This window comes from Sturnira hondurensis, unplaced genomic scaffold (assembly GCF_014824575.4).
Source record: "Sturnira hondurensis isolate 20B ecotype Veracruz unplaced genomic scaffold, ASM1482457v3 Scaffold0006496, whole genome shotgun sequence".
Lineage (NCBI taxonomy): Eukaryota > Metazoa > Chordata > Mammalia > Chiroptera > Phyllostomidae > Sturnira > Sturnira hondurensis.
This window is the reverse complement of record NW_028079127.1, coordinates 5,295,174-5,319,507: the sequence shown is the minus strand read 5'-3', so window position 1 is coordinate 5,319,507 and position 24,334 is coordinate 5,295,174. Positions and strand designations below refer to the sequence as shown.

Genomic DNA, 24,334 nt, shown 5'->3' with positions numbered 1-24,334 from the left:
CCAGAAATGGAGATCACATGAAGGGTCACCAGTGGGGGAGTGCAATGGGGAGAGAAGGAGATAAGGTACAGGGAATAAGTAGCATAAATGGTAGGTAAAAAAATAGGGGGATGTCAAGAATAGTATAGGAAATACGGAAGCAAAGGAACTTATATGTACAACCCATGGATGTGAATTAGTCCTTTTCAGCATTACTGGCTCTACTGTCTAGTTTCTAAAAAATGAATTTACAGGGTTAGATCTGAGATGGCAGAGGAGTGACAGCTACACTAACCTCCTCCCAGCACCAATCTAGAATTACAATTAAATTGTGCATAAATTACTCAGAACAAACTGAACAACAGCAAGAAAGAAGCCTTATAACCATGGACAGACAGATGTGACTGGTAAGGAGTGTGGTAGAAACATGAGAGGGCTGGGCTGGACAATGGCTGGGTGCTCACAGGGGGCAGCTGAAGAGCCAGAGGGATATTTGAGCAGCAAGCTGGATCCCCCTGAGAAGTGTGGGGTCTAAACCTAAGCTGGGATCCCCAGCCTACAGCATCAGAGCCCCAAAAGTACAGGGAAAGATAAAAGAAGCGAAAAGGAGCAGGGTTGCTCTCTGTATGAGATGGACAGCTGGAGATGCAAAGAGTCGTTTAAACGGCCAACGAACAAATTTTCATTTGCAGCCAGTTACCCTGAGCTCCTAAAAAGAAAGGGACAGAGTGGGCTGGAGATACCGGAGAAGAGACCGGGGACAGAAGCTTTGGGAAGACAGCTGAGAGAACAGACGCTGGGATCCAGATACTGAATCATCTACCATATGGCAGCACCCATCCTGCTCAGGTAGACCACTTCCCTCCCAGTAGCAGCAGTAGCAGGAGCCTGAGTGGAAACAATAGCCCCAACCCTAGGAGGGAGTCTGCTGCTCCCTATGGGGTGTAAACCTCACTGCTGAGTGCACAGTGATTAGATTAACAACTGAAGAAGACAGCCACAGACAGTAGATGCCTGGCAGTCTCAGAGCAGGCTACCCAATGTCAGAGGTCAATATCTGACATCACCAAAGGTACATTCAAAAAGAAAACACAGTGGTAAATACCAGAGGCTCCCGAGAAGAAATCTACTGTGGTCTTCTAAAGGATTAGCGATATTTTCTTAACTGTAGAGTTTTTTTTTAAAGATTTTACTTATTTATCTTTAGAGGGGAAGGGAAGGAGAGAGAGAGAGAAATATCAATGTATGGTTGCCTCTCATGCATCCCCTGCTGGAAACTGGCCTGCAACCCAGGCATGTACTCTAACTGGGAATCAAACCATGGTTGTTTGGTTCGCAGGCCCACGCTCAATCCACTGACCTACAGCAGCCAGGGCCCTGCAGAGCTTTTTAACATTCATTTCTTGTCCAGCAAGTCTGTACATAATAAGTCACCAGAATTTATACAACAGATTATTAATATCTTTACACCCTTATTAATACTGGTTGATGTGCTGATAGCGGGATTGCAGGGGAGGGGTGGAGAGATTTTTGCGGGTGTGGGTTTGTTTCCTGGGCTTTGTGGTTTTCTTCTGGCAGCACCTGCACAACAGCACACAAGACGTGGTGGCAGAGTGACCTGCAGTCAACCAACTAGAGGGAAGGACCCACCAAAGAAAGACCCAACAACAATCAAATCCCAATTACATCCACAGAACTAGCATAAAAGGCATAAAACACATCCCAAGAGCATCAAGTTCAGGTGATCAAGGAGACTGCATCACTGAATCTTATAGGCCCCCTACCACAGAAGTTCACACCACAAAGTCAGGATGCCAAAACAGATCCATTTAAGAAGCACAGGCAAATAAGAAGAGTCTCACAAACAATGGGAAGACAAAGAAATAAACCTCAAATGAAAGGAAAGGAGCAATCCTCAGAAAGAATGCTAAATGAAATAGAGACAAGTCAACTATCAGATACTGAGTTCAAATCAATGGTTATAAGGAAGCTAAAAGAGCTCATTCAGAATTACCAAAAACTACAGGAAAACTATGAGGAACTTACTGCAAACTATATCAACATGAAAAAGGAAATAGACACTATCAACAAGAGCCAAGAGGAAATGAAGAACACAATACAAGGAATCAAAAGCAGGCTACATGAAGCAGAGGATCGAATCAGTGAGCTGGATGACAATGTAGAAAAAACTCCCAGAAAGAATAAGAAAAGGAAAGATGACTCAAAAAGATCGAAGAGGGGTTGAATCTTAGATCTTCGATCTAAGGAAACTGCAGGACAACATGAAATATAATAATATACATATCACAGAGATACCAGTAGGAGAAGAGGAGCAAGGGAAAGAAAACCTGCTTGAAAAAGTAATAATGGAAAACTTCCCTAATTTGATGAGAGTAAAAGTCACACAAATCAAGAAAGTACAGAGGGTTCCAATCAAGATAAACCTAAAGAGGCCCACTCCAAGATACATCATAATTAAAATTGTAAAATTCCAAGAGAAAGAAGGAATCTTAAAGGTAGCAAGGGAGAAACAGGGAGTAACATACAGGGGAGACCCGATAAGGCTAGTAGCTGACTTCTCAACGGAAACACTACAAGCCAAAAGGGAATGTCAAGAAATATTCCAAGTAATGGAAAGCAAAGTTCTGCAAACAAGAACACTCCATCCAGCAAGGCACTCAATTAAAATGGAAGGAGAAATAAGGCATTTCCCAGACAAAAGAACATACTTCCACCAAACGAGTATTGCAACATATGCTAAAGTGACTGCTCTAAGGAAGAAAAAGAGTGAGAGAGGAACACAGGCACAAAGGAGGTAAAATGACAATGAATAAGTACCTACCAATAATAACCTTAGATGTAAATGGAGTAAATGCTCCAATCAAAAGACGTAGGGTAGCTGAATGGATAAAAAAATATGCCCCACACATATGTTGCCTACAAGAGACCCACTGCAGAAAAACAGACCTACACAGACATAAAGTGAAGGGCTGGAAACAACTTTTCCAAGGAAGCGGAAAGGAAAAAAAATCCGGGGTAGCAATACTCATATCAGACAAAATAGACTTCAAAAAGGGCAATAAAGAGAGACCCAGAAGGTCACTTCATAATTCTCAAGGGAAGAACTTCCGGCCAAGATGGGGATGTAGGTGGAAACACTGTGCCTCCTTGAAAGCCACGTTTAAAGACAATGAAGTTTTAGTAACAAAAACGCAACCAAAACACAGAAAATTAAACTGCACACAATTCTGACAACAACGAACCATTCAGCCAGACCAGTAAGAGGTGTGGAATCAGCGGCTGGTGGAGCGGGACACAGGAAAAATCAGCCGAACTAACCCAGGAGCCCAGGCGGAGGTTGGCAGATCCCAGGCACAGGGTGGCAACGGGCAGACCCAGTGAGGGCACAAGGCGGCAGCTGGCTAACCACAGTCACACACTTGTATACAGCTAAACCAGGTGAAGGAGCGAGCAGTGAGACAGACCACGCAGGCTAGGGCCGCAGCAACAGGAATTAAGGCTAAACGCACCAACTGGAAAAACTTTTGGTGTCGAGGTGCCAGCAGAAGCTCCCAGGCTTACAGAGTTTGTTGGAGAGACCCACAGGGTCCTGGAGGGTGCACAGGCCCACACACCTGGGAGCCAGCACCAGAGGGACCCAGTTTGCTTGTGGGAAGCAGCTGACGGGACGAAAATCCAAGAAAGAGCAGAACAAACACCATTGTCCCTCTCTGACCCCACCCCACATACAGCACCACAACCCAGCCACTGGGTCACCCCACCCTGGTGAACACCTAAGGCTCCGCCCTCATACATAACACGTGCAACCTGACCAAAACATTATGGCTCAAGAAGAACAGCTCAAAGCCCCAGAGCCAATACTTACTTCTAAACGACCAAGAAATGGCCAACCTATCAGATGCACAGTTCAAAACACTGGTGATCAGGATGCTCACAGAACTGGTTGATTTCAGTCACAAATTAGAGTAACAAATGAAGACTGAACTAATTGAAATGAAGGGAAATGCACAGGAAACCAATAGTGATGGAAAGGAAACTGGGACTCAAATCAATGGAGTGGACCAGAAGGAAGAAAAAAATGACCAAACAGAAAAGAATGAAGAAAAAAAATTCAAAAAAAAATGAGGAGAGGCTTAGGAACCTCCAGGACATCTTTAAACGTTCCAACATCCGAATTATAGGGGTACCAGAAGGGTAAGAGGAACAGCCACAAGTGGAAAACTTATTTGAACAAATAATAAAGGAAAACTTCCCCAATCTGGCAAAGGAAATAGACTTCCAGAAATCCAGGAAGCTCAGAGAGTCCCAAAGAAGGTGGACCCAAGAAGGAACACACCAAGGCAATCATAATTACATTAGCCAAGGTTAAAATGAAGGACAGGATCCTAGAAGCAGCAAGAGATAAGGGGACAGTCACCTACAAAGGAGTTCCCATCAGACTGTCAGCTGATTTCTCAAAAGAGACCTTCCAGGCAAGAAGGGGCTGGAAAGAAGTATGCCAAGTCATGAAATCCAAAGACCTACAGCTAAGATTGCTTTATCCAGCAAAGCTTTCATTTAGAATGGAAGGGCAGATAAAGTGCTTCCCAGATAAGGTCAAGTTCAAGGAGTTCATCATCACCAAGACCTTATTATATGAAATGTTAAAGGGAATTATATAAGAAAAAGAAGATGAAAAATATGAACAGTGAAAGGATAGCAAACTCACAGTTATTAACAACCACACCTAAATCAAAAGCAAACTAAGAAGACAGATCAGGAGTGGAACCACAGAAATGGAGTTCACAAGGAGGGTTAGCAACAGGGGAGTGGCAGGAGGAAAAGGGGGAAGAAGGTACAGAGAATAAGTAGTATAGACGGTGGGTAGAAAATAGACAGGGGGAGGGCAAGAATACTGTGGGAAATACAGAATCTAAACAACTTGTGACACATGGACATAAATGAAAGGGGGAACGGTGGAGGAGGGGTGTGCAGGATAGAGGGGAATGAAGGGGGGAATAGGACAACTGTAATGGCATAATCAATAAAATATATTTAAAAAAAATTTTTTTAAAAGCTCCAAAATTGGTACAAACATGAGAAAGGTTATTTTTCTCCAGTTTCTACCCACAACTATGATTGGTCCAATTTCCCTTCTCTACCCCTGAATGACATCTGGAACAATTCCTACAGCTTTTCCGTAGCTTTTAGTTATTAGAAAGTACAGTCCAACTTACTAGTATACAAAAGTTTAATCTTTAATCTTACAATAATTCCCTTCCTCTTGAAACTCAAGCTTGGTCCATCACTCAAAAAGGAGAGTGGTCAGATTGGGGAGCGGAGTGAGAGTAAAACGTCTCAGCATCTGAGCACTTTTGTAGTCCTCTGTATTTGTCACCACTCTCTTATACTGACTATACTATCTGCATCACAGGCAGCCAAATGATGGCTTTTTTCCTGGGGTGAGAAGCACATTTCCCTACTTAAAGATCTCCGGCTCAACTGCTTCTAACTACTTTTTCTCCCTTCTCCAGCACAGCTAGCCCTGTCAAGATGGCTGAAACCTGGTTACCTTCTGTATTACCCATCTCAACAGAAATTCAAAACAAATACAGGCAGTTCCACTGCCACCCCATCTGTCCATATTGAGATTTCTGTCCAATTTTCTTTCTCCCTTGCTCAAATAAGCACAGGTAAACCAATCAGCTGCTTAATGACCATCATCTAAGTAATGAAATGTTCCACTGCATTTTTCTGCTAGTAGTCCTAACCTTCAGGAATGATTCTCTTAGACCTCCCACCTCCCCTCACTAAGCTTCTAAGGAAAGGCCACCCCAAGGGAGGAAGAAGGAAGCAAGAACTACAGTGCTCATCAAAGACAAAGTGGTGACATTGTGCACAATATACCTCCTCTCCATCTTCTGGCTGATTTCTGTCACATCTTAATAAGCCCTGGAGAAGATTTGGACCACTAAGTGCTTCGGTTTTCTTTAGAATATAAAGTCTTGACTTCACTTTATACTTAACTGAGGTCCTAGTCCCCATTCTCAGAAAACTAGGAAAAGTCTGATGCTACTGACTTTTTGCTCTTAACTTGTTTGACCTTGGTGGAACAATTAACCTTCATTGGCCTCAGATTCTTGAGGTACAAGTACAAAGGAAGGAAAGCAACAAAAACTCCTACATCGATTTTCCAGTACTACTGGAATACAGAAGTGCTTTGCAAATTCAAATGTTAATATAAACAAAAATAACACTTTCAGAAGATATAGGGATTAGACCTAATTTTCCAGGACCCTATATATGCAGTCATTCAAACATACTTTTGAAGACAAAAGTGACCTCAACTTCTCTCACACAAATATTCACCTTTATTAAGAATTCCTGTGTGGCAAGAGCAGTGTTCAGTGCTCAACTGCACTCATTCACTTAGTCTTTACAGTAACCCTGTGAAAGAGGACCTTTACTACCCTCATTAAATGTATGAGGAAATAAAGCTTAGAAAGATTCATTACTTTGGTGAAAGGTCACAAACCTAATAAACGATAACTAGTAAAGTATAGAATATAATAAATATATAAATGGATAACTCAACATTTAAAGAATTCAAGGTTTAATGAATCTTTTAAGGTATTTGAAATCCAGATAAGAGAAAGCCACAGTAATCATATAAAGATTCCTTTATCCTTTAAAGATATCAGCACCTTCTCTGTATAAAGAGTTTACTAACTTTTTTCTGTTGTTTCTTCTCAGTGATGTGACCAGCGGAACCTGTCACAAACCACAAACTATTTTTTATGCAAATTAATAAGATGGAAAGAGCAAAAATAATGAATAACTTTAGGAAGAATAAAGGCTTAGTCAATACAATCAGAGTAATTATGCCACTGAATGAAAAAGCACAAGTGTAGGAATATATTCAGAGAGAAGGGGGTATCTAATAGTATATTTTACTTCATTTAACAAAGTTTAAATTTTGAGAAACACATTTTAAAAAATGTAGCTTAAAGAAATTTGACTTATGCCCTTTATATTTAAAATACAATACTTAAATGTGTTTTTAGACAGAGAAACTTCACTCGTTTGTTATCCCTTATCCTAACAGCCAGAAACAATCAATCTGGCCATTTTCAGGGAGGCAGAACTTCTCCTCTACCCTCTTAGATTCTTAATCCGGGGGACCTGCAAATTAAACTGACAAAAAATAGACTAGCAAGAGAAAACACAGAGTTTACAGAAAAATGTGACTCAAGAAGGCAGTTAGAATTTGGGACTTATATACCATTTTAACAGGAGAAAGTGAGGGGAAGGGCAGTTAAAGGAAAACAACTTTTAGGAAAGATAAATGGATCCTTACATAAATACAGATGGGAAATATTATCCTTTTGTGACAATGCCAGTTTAGAAGTGGTACCCACTTTTCCTTGCTTCTCTACTAATGAGAGTTGAATTTCCGTGGTCTCAAAACTCTGGGGAGCAAATTTATGACAAATGATTCTGAGAGGCTCTCCTTTTTAGGCAGATAAAGTAGTCGAGGGGAAAAAAAGCCTATTCTCAACTACCTTCGGTTGAAAATAAATTTTGTGCCACAGTGGTGTGTATTCTATATCCCTTCATAAACACATACAGATATTTGATGATACTCTTTGTGGACAAAACAAAATATTTTAAGGCAAAATTCAGTCACCAAAGAGCTTATAAAGTTGAGAGTGTAAGATAAATTTAGATTTCTATTTTTTTGGCTTTTTAATATTCTTTCAACAGCAAGTAAACTTTTATATACCATGAACAAAAATACAAAACAAATGACAAATTTAAAACATGCAACATGCTGCACCAGCCAGTGTGGCTCAATTGGTTGAAGACCAAAAGGTTGCAGGTTCAATCCCCAGTTGGGGGGCATATAAGAAGGAAACCAATCAATGTATGTTTCTTTCTCATATCAATGTGTCTGTCTGTCACTCTCTGCTCCCTCCTTAAAAAGCAATGAAAAAAATATGTCTTCAGGCAAGGATTAAAAACAAATTTTTCTTGGAATGCAACATGCCAGGGAAAGAGTTAATAACTAGAAAAATGAACAAAGGACAGAGAAATACAGAGAGGCAACAAACATATAAAACCCTGCTCAATCTTACTCAGAATCAAAGAACACAGATTAAAACTATAATACTGTTTTTTCAGCCAGTAAACCGGCAAAGATTAAAATAGATGTAAATAGATTAAAAGTGATGTTACTATGTGTTGGTGAGTTGGGAGAGAACACAGTAAAACAGTTGCTTGGAATGTGAACAGTTGCAAAGATTTTTCAGAGCAGTCTGGTACCATATCAAATCTGCATGGCTTCTCTTACAGTAAACGTATGCCTAAAAACTCATCCTGCCCTGGCTGGTGTGGCTCAGCAGACTGACTGCTGGCCTGAGAACCAAAAGGTCACTGTTCGATTTCCAGTCAGGGCACACGCCTGGGTAATGGGCCAGGTTCCTATTTGGGGGCGTGAGGGAAGTAGATGTTGTGAGAACAATTGATGAGAACAATTGATGTTCTCACACAATGATGTTTCTCTCCCTCTTTTTCTCCCTCCCATTCCCTCTCTCAAAAAATTAAAGAAAATCTTTTAAAAAATTAAGAATTCATCCTATGAAATAAAAACAGCCTCACAGGATATGTACATGTACCACAGTATTGTTTGTAATTCAAAAAAGAGAAGCAATTTAAATATTCATCAATAGGGGATTGGTAAACTCTGGCTGGTGTAGCTCAGTGGACTGAGCACAGGCCTGCGAACCAGAGGATCGTGGTTCAATTCCCAGTCAGGGCACATGCCTGGGTTGCAGGCCAGTTCCCAGCAGGGGATATGCAAAAGGCAATCGTAAATTGATGTTTCTCTCCCTCTCTCCTTCCCCTCTAAATTTAAAATAAATAAATAAAATCTTTTAAAAAATAGGGGATTGGTAAATAAAATTAAAGCATATTCACAAAACAGAATGCTACTTGGCTACTAAAAAGAATGAGGAAAGTGACATTTACTGACATAAAGTTTGCCTGGATATTCAGTGAAAACAAAGTTTTCTTTTCTTAAGAAAAGAATGCATAGTATGGCCCCATTTTTAGAAAGGTCAAGAGGTTATGGGAAAGAAGGAAAACCATGGAAAAGAAAGCTTCTATTTACCTCTATACTTCTGTTATAATCTGTGGGGGCTGGCATAGGGTTACACAGTAGAAAAGAAAGATTACACTTATCTCTCTACTTTTAAATGTTATAATCTGTAGGGGTTGGAGTAGGGTTACAGACAGACTTTCACTTTCTACCCCATATCTGTATTGCTTGAAGTTTCAACCACAAATATGTGTGACTTCTGTAAACAAATGAAACAGAACAAGGTTCTATGGTAATATACAGTCAGGGAAACTATTTGGAGTCTCATAAAACCTAATAGGACTTATAGTAAAAAAATCTAATATATTAATAGATGGTACAAGACACACCAAAATACTGCCCAAACTAAAAATGCAAAAGAGCTACCATATTTTGCCATGTATAAGGCACTCCCATGATTATATAATGCACACCCACATTTTTGTGCGCATTATTCACAGGATTGTTATACCACCATACCCATGGTATGTAATCATTATACCCATGTATAGTGTCTATCCTTGCTTTCCCAAAAAAAATTTGGACGAAAAAGTGTGCATTATGCACAACAAAATACAGTAACTTTCGCACTTGGACCACTGTGGAAGACTTCTTAGAAGAGAGAGAATTTAAGGCAGTTTGATAAGCAAAGAATAAGGGGAAGGAAAGTCCAAACACAGCACTATCCAATAAAATGCATGATTTTAAAGTTTTTAACAGCTACATTAAAAAGGCAAAAACAGGCCTGGCTGGTAATTCAGCAGTCTGAACCAAAGGGTCACCAGTTTGATTCCCAGTCTAGTGCACATGCCTGGGTTGCCAACTGGGTCCCCAGCAGGGGACACACAAGAGGCAACCACACATCGATGCTTCTCTCCCCTCTCTCTAAAAATAAATAAATAAAATCTTAAAAAACAACAACAAAAAAGAGCAAAAACAGTTAGGTGAAATTAATTTTAATAATATACTTATTTAAGCCACTACATTGAAAACAGTATCATTTCAATATGTAATAATATTTTAAAGCAGAGATATTTTACATTCTTTTTTTTAACTTCAAAATCTGATGGGTTATTCAGACTAGCCGCATTTCAAATGTTCAATAGCCACATGTGATGGTGGCTACTATGGGAGACAGTAACAGTTCTAAGGATTCTGAACATAAACCCAGAAATGGGTATTTATGTAATGTAGGCTACTGGAAGAGTAATATAAGTGAATAAGGCAGAAAGGCAGACTCAGCCCAAGCAGAAGGCCAGTCTGAGATAATATGAAATTTATACTGGAAGAAACAAGGGAAAAATATTTAACAGGTAGGGATGATGATTAAAGCACTATTTCAGAAGATTACCTTGTTTTTCTTTACTCAAATACATATATAAATTCAACATGCAGATTTCCCCCCCAACATTCTGACTGCATGAAATATCACTGAAATGGACATATTTAAGATATTTCTGAATAGTTACTGTTAAAATATTTTTATTGCATGACCATTTTAAGATTCTAAGAACTTCAGAATTTAACAGCCTTTACTTTGACACTTCCTATCAGGAGCTCCTTTTAGCAAGAAATCTAAAATACTTTTAATTAAATACAAATTTAAGAGACTCAAGATCTTATACTCCTGATATACATTACAGGTACTAAAAAAGTTTAACACTAAATAAGAAAACTACCTACAAATTTCCAGATAAATAAAAGTCTCCTCTAGATTTCTTAACTTCAAAATTGAGAGTTATAAAATGTCAGATAATTTACCTAAACAGTAAGGAAAAAAATTAGTACTCAAAAAAGAAAATAAGAAAAAACTGACATACTTCGGGCCAAGATGGAGGGGTAGGTAGACAAACTGTGCCTCCTTGTACAACCAAAATAAACACAACAATTTAGGAACATTAACAACCAGAACTGACAGAAAATTGAACCGTATGAACTTCTGACAACCAAGGAGTTAAAATACACACATTCATCTAGAACTGTAGGAGGGGTGGAGTCAGGTGAAGTCTGGCTTCGGAGGGTGGACTTGGGCAGCCAGGTGGAGAGGGATGGGGGCAAAATAAGTGGTGACACAGCACACAAGGCAGCAGCTGAAAAACCCTGGGCAGACAAGACAGCAGCAGGCCAACCCGGGGTGTGCAGGCAGCGCCTGGCAGACCCCGAGCACAGGGTGAAAATGGGCAGACCCAGTGAGGCGGCAATTGTAAAGCAGGGCACAGTGCAAAAGGCAGTTAGCTGACTGGGCAATGCCACGTAGGAGCACAGATAAGCCAGGTGAAACTGGGGAGAGAGACAGACCTCGCAACCAAGGGTCCCAGCACAGAGAAATAAAGCCTCAAAACACCGATTGAAAACACTTGGGGTTGAGGTGCCAGGAGAGACTCCCGGCCTCACAGGAGAGTTCCTTGGAGAGACCCACAGGGTCCTAAAACATACACAAGCCCACCCACACATAAACCAGGACCAGAAAGGCTGAGTTTGCTTGGGGGAAGCAGCACAAGGGACTGAAATCAGACAGAGTAGAGCAAGTGCCATTGTTTCCTCTGGGACCACTGCCCCACATACAGCATCACAACCCAGACACTGGGTTGCCCTGCCCTAGTGAACACCTAAGGCTCCACCCCTACATAATAGGCATAACCAGACCAAAAAAAAAAAAATGGCCAAAACAGAAGAACAGATCAGAGCTCCAGAAATAATACAACTAAGTGATGAAGAGGTAGCCAACCTATCACATGCACAGTTCAAAGCACTGGTGATCAGGGTGCTCACAGAATTGGTCGAGTTTGGTTGCAACTTAGATGAAAAAATGAAGGCTACGCTAAGTGAAATAAAGGGAAATGTACAAGGAACCAATACTGATGGGAAGAGAACTGGGACTCAAATCGATGGAGTGGACCAGAAGGAAAAAAGAAACATTCAACCAGAAAAGAATGAAGAAACAAGAATTCAGAAAAATGAGAAGAGGCTTAGGAATCTCCAGGACATCTTTAAGCAGTCCAACATTTGAATCATGGGGGTGCCAGAAGGAGAAGAGAAAGAGCAAGAAATTGAAAACTTATTTGAACAAGTAATGATGGAGAACTTCCCCAGTCTGGCAAAGGAAATAGACTTCCAGGAAGTCCGTAAAGCTCAGAGAGTCCCAAAGAAGGTGGACACAAGGAGGGACACACCAAGGCACATCATAATTATATCACTCAAGATTAAAACGAAGGAAAGAATTCTAGAAGCAGCCAGGAGATAAGGGGACAGTCACCTACAAAGGAGTTCCCAACAGACTGTCAGCTGATTTCTCAAAAGAGACCTTACAGGCAAGAAGGGGCTGGAAAGAAGGATTCCAAGTCATGAAGGGCAAGGACCTACATCCAAGATTGCTCTATCCAGCAAAGCTTTCATTTAGAATGGAAGGACAGCCCTGGCTGGTGTAGCTCAGTGGATTGAGCACGGGCCTGTGAACCAAACAACCACGGTTCGATTCCCAGTCAGGGCACATGCCTGGGTTGCAGGCCAGTTCCCAGCAGGGGACACATGAGAGGCAAGCATACATTGATATTTCTCTCCCTCTCTCCTTCCTTTCCCCTCTAAAGATAAGTAACAAAAAAAATCTTTAGAATGGAAAGGCAGATAAAGTGCTTCTCAGATAAGGTCAAGTTCAAGGAGTTCATCATCACCAAGCCCTTATTATATGAAATCTTAAACAGATTTATCTAAAAAAGAAAAGAAGATAAAAAATATGAAGTGTAAAATGACAGCAAACTCACAACTCTTAACAACCACACCTAAAACAAAAACAAACAACTAGAATAGGAACAGAACCACAGAAATGGAGATCACATAGGGGGTTGTCAACAGTGGAGTGGGAGGGGGAGAGAGGGGGAAAAGGTACAGAGAATAAGTAGCATAAATGGTATGTAGAAAATAGACAGTGGGAGGTTAAGAATAGTATGGGAAATGTAGAAGCAAAAGAACTTACATGTACGTACGACCCATGGACATGAACTGAATAGGGGTAATGTGAGTAGAAGGGGGTGTGCAGGACAGAGGGGAATAAAGGGGAGAACATGGGACAACTGTAATAGCATAATCAATAAAATATATTTTTTAATAAACTACAAAGCATTTTTAAAAGAGATTGAAAAGACACAATGAAATGGAGAGATATTCTGTGTTCACGGACCGGAAGAATCAACAGTTAAAATGGCCATATTACTCAAAGCAATAGACACATTTAGACAATCCTCATCAAAATCCCAATGTCATTTTTTTAAAGAAACAGAACGAAAAAATGTATATAAATAAATCAGATTTGTATGGAACAACAAAAGACCCCAAATAGCCAAACCAATAATGGGAAAAAAAGAACAAAGTCACAGGTAGACTTCACTGCCAGACTTCTAATTATACTACAGCACTACAATAATCAAAACAGCATGGTATTGGCAGAAAAACAGACACACAGACCAATGGAACAGAACTGAGAACTCAGAAATAAAACCACATGTATGTGGACAAATAATTTTTTAAATATATTTTATTAATTATGCTATTACAGTTATCCCATTTCCCACCCTTTACTCCTCTCCACCATGCACACCCCCTCCCACCCACATTCTTCCCCTTTAGTTCATGTCCATGTGTCATAAGTTCTGTAGCTTCTACATTTCCTATACTATTCTTATCCTCCCTATTTTCTACCTACCATCTATGCTATATATTCTCTGTATTGTTTCCCCCCCTCTCCTACTCCCACCCCCTGGTTGATAACCCTCCATGTGTTCTCCATTTCTGTGGTTCTGTTCCAGTTCTAGTTGTTTGCTTAGTTTGTTTTTCTTTTTGTTTTAGATGTGGTGGTTAATAATTCCGAGTTTGCTCTCATTTTACTGTACGTTATCTTCTTTTTCTTAGGTAAGTCTCTTTAACATTTCATAGAATAAGGGCTTGGTGATGATGAACTCCTTTAACCTGACCTTATCTGAGAAGCACTTTATCTGCCCTTCCATTCTAAATGAAAGCTTTGCTGGATAGAGCAATCTTGGATGTAGGTCCTTGCCCTTCATGACTTGGAATCCTTCTTTCCAGCCCCTTCTTGCCTGTAAGGTCTCTTTTGAGAAATCAGCTGACAGTCTGTTGGGAACTCCTTTGTAGGTGACTGTCCCCTTATCTCCTGGCTGCTTCTAGAATTCTTTCCTTCGTTTTAATCTTGAGTGATATAATTATGATGTGCCTTGGTGTGTCCCTCCTTGTGTCCACCTTCTTTGGGACTCTCTGAGCTTTACGGACTTCCTGGAAGTCTATTTCCTTTGCCAGACTGGGGAAGTTCTCCATCATTACTTGTTCAAATAAGTTTTCAATTTCTTGCTCTTTCTCTTCTCCTTCTGGCACCCCCATGATTCAAATGTTGGACTGCTTAAAGATGTCCTGGAGATTCCTAAGCCTCTTCTCATTTTTCTGAATTCTTGTTTCTTCATTCTTTTCTGGTTGAATGTTTCTTTTTTCCTTCTGGTCCACTCCATCGATTTGAGTCCCAGTTCTCTTCCCATCAGTATTGGTTCCTTGTACATTTCCCTTTATTTCACTTAGCGTAGCCTTCATTTTTTCATCTAAGTTGCAACCAAACTCGACCAATTCTGTGAGCACCCTGATCACCAGTGCTTTGAACTGTGCATGTGATAGGTTGGCTACCTCTTCATCACTTAGTTGTATTATTTCTGGAGCTCTGATCTGTTCTTCTGTTTTGGCCATTTTTTTTTTTTTGGTCTGGTTATGCCTATTATGTAGGGGTGGAGCCTTAGGTGTTCACTAGGGCGGGGCAACCCAGTGTCTGGGTTTGATGCTGCATGTACGGGCGGGGTCCAAGAGGGAACAATGGTGCTCACTCTGCTCTCTGCTGGACCTCAGTCCCCTGCGCTTCTTCCCCCAAGCAAACTCAGCCTTTCTGGTCCTGGTTTATGTGTGGGTGGGCTTGTGTATGTTTTCTCCTGTGAGGCTAGGAGTCTCTCCTGGCACCTCAACCCCCACAAATGTTTTCAATTGGTGTTTTGAGGCTTTATTTCCCCTTGCTGGAACCCTGGGCTGCCAGGTCTGTCTCACTTCCCCGTTCTGCCTGGTTTATCTTAGTGTGAATGTGGGACCACTGGGTTCCACAAGACACCTTGCATGCCATACCCCTCCACAATCCACAGCCTCACTGGGTCCGCCCACTATTGCCTTGCGTGCCCCAACAGCCAGCCACCACTATTTTTTTTTGCAGGAACCCCTCTCTGCCTGCCCCCCCCATCCCGACTCCACCCCTCCTACCAGTCTGAATGAATGTGTCTATTTTAACTCCTTCATTGTCAGACATCTATACAGTTCAATTCTCTGTCAGTACTGGTTGTTATTTTGTTTCTAAATTTTTGTTGTCCTTATTTTGGTTGTGGGAGAAGGCACAGTGTTTCTACCTACGGCTCCATCTTGGCAGGAAGTTGGACAAATAATTTTTGAAAAAGGAGACAAAAACACACAATGGAAAAAAAAGCCTCTATAATAAATGACACTGGGAAAATTAGAAAAAACCACATGCAAAAGAATAAAGCTAAATTACAGTTTGTTCTCATGTACAAAAATTAATTTGAAATGGATCAAAGAGCTAAATATAAGTTCTGAAAGAATAAATTACATAGAAGAAAACATAAGTACTAAACTATGGACCTTGATCATAGAGAACATTTTATGAAGTTGACCCCAAAGACAAGGAGAGTAAAGGCAAAAACATATGGGACTGTATCAAACTATAAAGCTGCTGCAGAGCAAAAGAAACCAACAACAAAACCAAACGGCAACAAACCAAATGGGAGACATTTGCAAACAGCTCTGAAAACAAATTAATATCCAAAATTGATAAAGAACTCACACAACACCACCAAACAATCCAATTAAAAATGGGGAAAAACATAAAGGACACATGGACAACAACTAAGAAGGGTGGAACTGGGAGGGAGGTGGGGAGCAAGGGGGGGCTGGGATGAGAGTAAAAGACAGAAAACTGTACTTGAAAAATGATTAATAAAAGAAAATGGGGAGAGAACCTGAACAGACACCTCTCCCAAGAAGATATACACAGAGCCAACACATGGAAAAAATGTTCAACTTCATTAGCTATTAAGGAAATGCAAATCAGAACTTATTGTACAATAAGATGTCACTTCACACCGATTAGAATGGCTATTATCAACAAGACAGGCACTAACAAGTGTTGCAGAAGTTGTAGAGAAAAAGGAACCCTCACTCACTAATGGTGGGAATGTAAATAGTACAGCCACTATGGAAAACAGTATAGAGGTTCATCAAAAATTAAAAATAAGACTCGGCAATTATCATATGACTCGGCAATCCCTCTCCTGGGGATCTACCCGAAAAACTCCAAAACATGTATTTGCAAAGATTTATGCACTCTACCTATGTTCACTGCAGCATTATTCACAGTGGCCAAGACATGGAGACAACTAAAGTGTCCTTCAACACAGGACCGGATAAAGATGTGGTACATACATACTATGTCATACTACTCAGCCGTAAGGAAAGATGAAATACTACCATTTGTGTCAACATGGATAGACCTTTAGGATATTATGCTAAGCGAAATAGGTCAAAAAAGCCAAGAACCATACGAGTTCAATCATCCATGGGATATAAAACTGAAACTCACAGACACAGACAACAGTTTGGCAGGTAGTTACTAGAGGCAAGGGGATTAGGGAATAGTGAAGGGCAAAGGGGCTACTATACAGTGACAGAAGATACGACTTTGGGCTGCGGGAACACAATGTAATATATGTCAGGATGGGTGGGGTAGGACAAAATGGTGGCTGAACTACAACCTGGAAAAGAGGGCTGATGTCAAACCTGGGAGTCCAAACGGCAGGCTTTGCCAAAATGGATATCCACATAGCAACCTGAACCCGAGGAGAACCACCAATGATATGTTGCTTCTTTGTTCAAAGGGGACCAAATCCCCAGCTCCCACGAAGAGAGCCAACCAAAATAAAACCCTACCCCATTCCCTGCTTGGGCACGACTTCTTCAGCCCCACTTTGTGGACCAGAGAACCTCGCCCAGGTGCGCAAACCCCAATAAAGCTCTATACTGCCTAACTTTGTGGCTGATTGGCATTTCTTTCCCGGCGGAGCCTAAGAAAACCTTTCAATACACAAATCATATATCATAGAAATGTACACTTGAAACCTATATGATCCGATTAATCAATGTCACCCCAACAAATTTGATTTAAAAAAATTAAGAAGAAAAAAAATAAGCAGAAAAATACTGAAAAAGCTGAGGGTCAAAACGCCTTGCAACCAGACTTTGGGAGACCCCATTCAAAAATAAATATTTCTTTGTACAGCCTGAAACATTTTACATGTTAAAGAGACTTAACAAGCATGCTCTTTAAAAAAAATAACTTTTCATTATAATAGTAAAGCTGTAAGCCACTCCCACCAACCTGTGGTTTAAATTCTTCCCAATATCTACCCTAAAGGAATGATAGTTTTGATAAGTGGGAACCCTTTTAATTAATTCTGAGGTACATAAATTTTTTCATATTTTAGCATCTCTGAAATAAAGGTGCATCCTCAATCAATGGCTTCTTAAAGTTAACCAGAAGCATATTTTCTTTATAAGTGGTCTATAAAATTATGGTGCATCTTAAATTGATGTAATTCAATGCAACTCAACATTTAATCTTTTAAGTATTAAAGAGTTGAACTGACTTGATCAGTACAAACCTAGAGGTATTAAGAAGGCATTCTAAAAGCATAAACATGCCTGGGCCAGTGTGACTCCACTGATTGGGCATCATCCTGCAAACCAAAAGGTCACTGGTTCAATCCCTGGTAAGGCCACATGCCTGGGTTGCAGGTTTGGTCCAAGTGGGGACACAAATGGAAGGCACTCAGTCAATGTCTCTCTCTCACATCAATGTTTCTTTCTCTCCCTTTCTTTCTCCCTCCCTTTTCCTCTATCTAAAATAAAAATAAAATAAGAGCATAAACACTAATAAATGGTGGAAGAGAGAAAAAGAAAAGACTTCCTGCTCCAAAGTTTAGCGTGAGATGAAACCCATTTTCCTCTTTCCATAATTCTCTGTTCCCAAGATCCAAAGGTCAGATCAGTACTACTGTAACTGATGTCCACTGCTAGGCTTGACAGGGTCCTTTCTCCATCCATTCATTTTAATATGCAACAAAGTCAGTTACAGACCTAGTCTGTAGTCTAACCACAGAAATAGTATTTATATAAAAATTGTTATAAAAGACTAAATGACTCACAGAAATGTATGCTTAACTTTGTGTGCCTATCATTGTATATAAATTATACTTCAATATAGTTGATCATTCAAAAAACAAATGAGTAACTGCAATAAGAAAATATTAGATAACTGGGGGGTGCAGGGCAGAGGTGGGATAAAGCAGGACAAATTGTGAAAACTGTAATAGCATAATCAATAAAACATACTTCAAATTTTTGCATTAAAAAAAGAAAATATTAGATAAAAAAACTTCGTTCCTTAAAAATATCTTCTTCAGAAGGGATTCCATTCAGAAGAAAAATGAGGAAAACTTCAGGGAGAGATGAAATGTATTTACTCGTTTATTTATAAATATTTATTTTAGTTTTCTCATTTTATTTTAGGTAGCCTTTGAATTGCAGATTTTTTCACCTTACTACACTAAGTACATACAATATATAATATCCTATTAGTTTCAGGTGTACATCATAGTGGTACCATATTTATATACATTACAAAATGATCCTCACAATAGGTCTAATTACCATCTGTCTGCATGTAAAGTTATTACATTGTGAATTGAAGATTTTTCAAAGTAAGAGATGCACAAGGTTAGATATCAGACACACAAGGTTAGATATCTACTTGAAGGACCATGAGGAAATTAATCAACTTATGACCTATCTCCATGGAAATAACACTAAGTGGTGACAGCCACTTTCACCAATTTTTTAATACCTCTATAAATAAGATGACTAAACTTCTATTTCAAGAATCACATAATTTAGATATCAACTACTGACTTCTTGTTTTGACTTACATACTTTTATCACATACAGAGATGGAATTTGAAATGGAACTTGAAAAATGGGTAGGACTTAGGCATATAACGATTGGCCCCATATGCAGTCTAAATAGAGGGAACAGAACAGCCACTGCAGGAGCTGGCAGGGGAAGAACATGTGCAGGAAGTAAGAACTGTGGGATAAGAATAATGTAAATCTGAGGCAAATCCCATGGAAAGGACTTTGATAGAAGACCCTGGAAACCTCATGAGTAAAGAAGTGACAAGAACTGGGCTTCAAGATTAATTTAGGCAGAAAAGCATAAAATAACCTGGATAAAGGTGACACTGAAAGTAAGATCATACCAGTCCAGGTGAGATGAGACCCTGATTCAGCTAGAAATAAATAGACAGAAAAGGGAAATTATCAAACATATGAATCTATACATAATATATAATACTGTATGCAGTGCTCAAAATAAATAGACAGAAAAGGGAAATTATCAAACACATGAATATATACATGATATATAATACTGTATGCAAATATGTCAAATCAAAAAATTTAAACAAAAAGACCTGTGAAAACCAAGTAACACTAGATTTAAAAACTCAGTAAATAAACTTGTAGATTAAACACTAACATTCACAAAAGAAACAGAAAACCAACACAGAACAACTACTAAGCAAATCAAAATGGAACCCAAAATTGTCTTCAGAAAAAAAGAAATTGAAGCCTGAATGTTCTGATAGGTGAGGGCTGCCAACTCTCCAGTAAAAAAAGACAACCCCAATCTAAATTGCTTCTGAAAAGAGAAAAGGAAAAACTATCCAACTTGTTTCATAAGTCTACTAGAACCTTGAAACCAACATGTATTAAGAACTGTACCATTCCTGGCCTGGTGGCTCCACTGGTTGAAGCATCATCCATACACCAAAAGGTTGCGGGTTCAATTCACACATCTGGGCACATATTGGGGGCAACCAATTGCTATTTCTCTCACAACAATGTTTCTCTCTCTCTCTCCCACCCTCTCGCAAATCAAAAAACATATCCTCAAGTGGGAACTTAAAAAAAGCTGTACCACAGTTAGCAGAAAAAGAGAAAAGTGGCAATACCATTAAAGGAGAACCCAAAGATGCTGGCTACAGACAAGACATGACGGAATAGGAAAGGGCTGGGTTTGGAATGACATCAACAGAAATAAGAAACACCAGGGAAACAAGTTTGGTAAGGAAGAGCAGTTCAGTTTGAACCAGAACAACCAGATATGCATAAAATAGTTGGATATACAGGGATTCAAGTATAGAAGAGAAATAAAGAACAGAAATTTGAGAATTATCCAGGCAGAAGGGTCTACACAATAATGTCAAAGGATAAGAGAAATACGTAAGTGATCTGAAAGGTGAAACTTGAAGAATGCATATTAATCAGGAAAAAGGAAAAACAGAAAGCAGAAAAGGGGCAATAAGAAACAAAATACTACGTAAAAAAAAGCCCTCCTATCATCTAGTTAATTCTTACTCATCCTTCAGAGCTGTCTGGGCTTCAAAGTAACATTTCTTAGGGAGACCTTCTCAAATTCTCCCAGCACAGCCAGCACCAGGTCAGGTTCTCTAAAATTTTAAACTCTTATGATATTCTGCACTTTAATTGCAAACATATATTTAATTATAGAAGTCATTCATTTTTAATTTTTATTTATTGATTGGAGAGAGGAAGAAGGGAGAGAGAAACATTGATTGCTTGTTCCACTTATTTATGCATTCATTGGTTGATTCTTGTATGCCCTGACAGGGTTCAAACCTGCAATCTTGGTGTATGGGGACAATGTTTTCGTCAACTGAGCTATGGGCCAGGGCTTAGAATTCATTTTCAATAGTTTCCCCCACTAGACTAAGCTCTGTAAGGGTAAGGGCCCTACCTGTTATTGCAGCCTATTATCTTGCCTGGGGTGTTAGGATATAGTATTTGTAGAATGAAATGGACAGATGAACAAAAGCCAAGAAAAGGAATTTCAAAATGCTACAGAAAGTTCGAGGATCTGACTCAGAAAAGGGTCTTAAATGTGTTGATTAGGTTATAGTTGACCTTTGTGAGGGTGAAATTCGGATAACAATGGGTTAAGAAGTGAAGAGATGGCCAGGAAGTAAAGGTAGGAAAAGCAGACTACACTTGGCAATCTCTACAGATAAGACTATGAAGGAATGAATTTAATTTTACTTCAATTTTTTCTATTTTATAATTATTCTTTAATGAACATGTATTACTTTTTATAAGGACAATTTTTTTAATGTTCATATATTTGAAAAGAAAAAGCTATAACAAGACAGCTTAAGGGAGTGACGGACTCAAGGGAAGGTTTTTGAAAATTGTGGTAATCTTTTTTTTAATGTTTTTTAATTTCCTAATAACTGACATTTGATATTACATTACAGTTTCAGATGTACAGCACAATGGTCAGACACTTAAATAACTTAAGAAGTGATCCCCGGATAATTCTACTATCCACGTGACACCACTGTTATTATATATGTTATTGACTATATTTCCTATTCTATATTCTACATCACCGTTACTAGTTTGTAACTGCCAATTTATACTTAATTGTAAATTATGGGAATCTTAAGCGCATTTGTCCTTTTAAGAACCCTAAGATAAAAGAGAGGACAACTCATACTCCATGAAGTAGGAAAGAAAAGAAAAAGAAAACAAGGTGTTAACTAACAAAGAACTTTTTAAAAATATTCTTCCACTGAGATGGAAGGAAAGAAGATGAAAGAAGGAATCCAATCAGTTCTGAAAGGAGTTTCCATTGGATGCCTCAAACTTTTCAGTAAAGGGTTTAGAGAAGTGAAGAAAGTAGAAAAGGTTTGAAATGAGCTTCACGGAGAATGTGCAAGGGGAAAAAAAAACAGGAGCACTGGTTCTATTAAAAGGGCATTCTAAATTTCAATCATCCTTTTGGAAACTCAACCTATTTCTACCTCAGAACTGCCTGTAGTTTAGCTTTACGTTTAAATATTTAAATCTGTCCACAAACTTTTTATTTTAGAAACTGAAAACAGTGATAGGCATTAAGTTACATTCTATTGTTATTTTAATTCAGAATTGAACTCCTCTTACAAGTAAATAAAAATTTTCAACTCGAGGAGCAAAATAGCAATCATTTCAACTATAACTGAAAAGTGCTCCTAGATATAAGTGTTTGCAGAAAGAGGTTTTTTGTTGCTTTTAACTCATCCTTATGCCTCACTAAAGAAAATCCTGGATTCAAATCGCAGCTCACTTAGACAAGTTATTTAACCCCTTCAACGTCTCGGTTTTCTTGAGTAAAAAATGAGGAATACAATAACCAGTGTTATCTTACGGACTAAATGAAATAACAAAGGTGAATGTGCCCAGTTCGTACTATATACTCAGAACAGTTTGCTGCCCGTTTAAAAGAGAAAACCTGCAACACTGATCAAATTAAAACATCCAAGAATCAAGTAACAAAACGCAAGACCCTAACACATTCTTTTTCTTTCCTGACGCAAGCTATCTTTTTTCCTTGCCAAACCTTCCTACTACGAGTCTGGAAAAAGAAAAACAGCGTTACATTCGATCCAACAGAAAGTTTTCTGAAACCAAAGTGCAGAATCACAATAGATATGGCAGCGGAGGCAGCGCGGGACAACAGGTGAACCTCCGAGAACCCTGGCACCTTCCCGCGGACAAGTAGTTTTGAGAGCGGGCTTGCAACTCCTTCTGGCGCTACCACCCCATGAAACAGGCATATTTTATCTCCCCCCCCCCCCCCCCCGTTTTTGGCAGCAGTCTACAGAAACAAGTCGCGAATATCTATCTACCTCGCAGCTTCTGGACGAAGGTGAGCGCTTTCCCATTTGAGGATTCAAGAAGCGTCCTTTGAAGCCCGCTTTCGCCCCACACCGCCTCCCCAAACTCCGCCTGAAACCCGGGAAACAAAAGAGGAGCCGGGAGGCCGCCAGGGCCCAACGCTGGGCGTCCAAGGGGCCGGGGTCGGCGACCGGCTCCGGCTCGCGGCCGAGGTCCGCGACCACCTCGGGCTCGGGCCCGGGGTGAGGGTAAGGGACGGCGGGGCCCAGTAACCCCCGGCTTCATACAGCCGGGACGGCTGGGACTCCGTGGGACCGCCAGGCCGGGGCGCCCCCGTCTCGGGCCTCCCACACGCGCCCAGCTGCCTCCGAAACTTCGCCGGGAGTCCGCACCCACCTCCCAGTCGCGGCCGGCCTCTCCCGGTGCGTACACGCATTCTCCAGACGAATAAACTCACCCAGACTCCGGGGAACTCATCCTCCAGCCCTCAGCGCGAAGCGGGGAGGGCGCGGCGAGCCGCCAGGACGCGACCGGGGCCCGGCTCGGCCTCTGTCCTTGGCGTACAGCGGCTCTGGCCCGGCTGTCCCTGGAGCGGCCGTAAGATCCTCGTCTGGTAGGACAGACGCGCCGGAGCCCAAGCCGTCCTCCTCTCTTTTCCCTCCTCCCTGGTCCTTCGCCGAGCCCCAACAGGCGGATTCCAATCTCAGCAGCAGCCGCGGCAGCCAACACTTGCACCGTGGGGTGGGGGTGGGGGGTTAGTGGGGGCTGCCCGGGCACAGGGCTTGGGGGGAGGGGCGGGCCTCCACGAGACTGGGCGCTGCGCGCGCGCACTGGGGGAACGCCGGACCCGCCCCGCCTCGCCCCGGACGCGAAAGGAGCCGAGCGTGCGGCGGAAGCACCCGAAGGGTCCTCGGGGCCTTGGCGCCCGGTTGCCGCGGAGGAGGCCCAGCCGCCGGCAAGGGGGCGCCGGGCTGCTGTTGGGAGAAGGAGGGGTTTCCCCTTCACGCGGCCCCGCGGGCTTGACTTCGCCAAGCAACATCACTGGAGCCGTGGCGGAGTGGCTGGTCTCCGGTAGCTGCGTCGAGCAGACGCCTCGTGCTGCGCCCTGGCCGGACCCCCTCGAACCTTCTTTTCTGGCGGGTCCTTCGCATAGACACCTCCAACAAACTAATACTCCCCGGGAGCACCAGGTCAGCTGGTGCAGTAAGCCTGGCTGCCTAGAATCCATACACTGCGGCGTGGAGGCCAAGAAAAAAGAAATGTGTAGGCACACTATTCCTTATTCTCACCGCTGCCCGGCTTTTCTTTCTGGTTTGGTCTCTTAAC

At 40.9% G+C, this 24,334-nt stretch overlaps 1 protein-coding gene across 3 annotated transcripts in view; it reads right to left on the bottom strand.

Annotated features, from left to right (window-relative positions):
- The window catches only part of BMPR1A (bone morphogenetic protein receptor type 1A), a 160,480-nt gene extending 136,932 nt beyond the window's left edge, over positions 1-23,548 (bottom strand). For 2 of the 3 annotated variants that reach the window (XM_037049381.1, XM_037049380.1), the window contains exon 1: positions 23,466-23,548. The gene's annotated coding sequence lies outside the window, so the exon portion shown is untranslated. The remainder of the gene's footprint in view (positions 1-23,465) is intronic. The other variant, XM_037049382.1, reaches the window with a different exon arrangement.
- Positions 23,549-24,334: the final 786 nt, after the last annotated feature.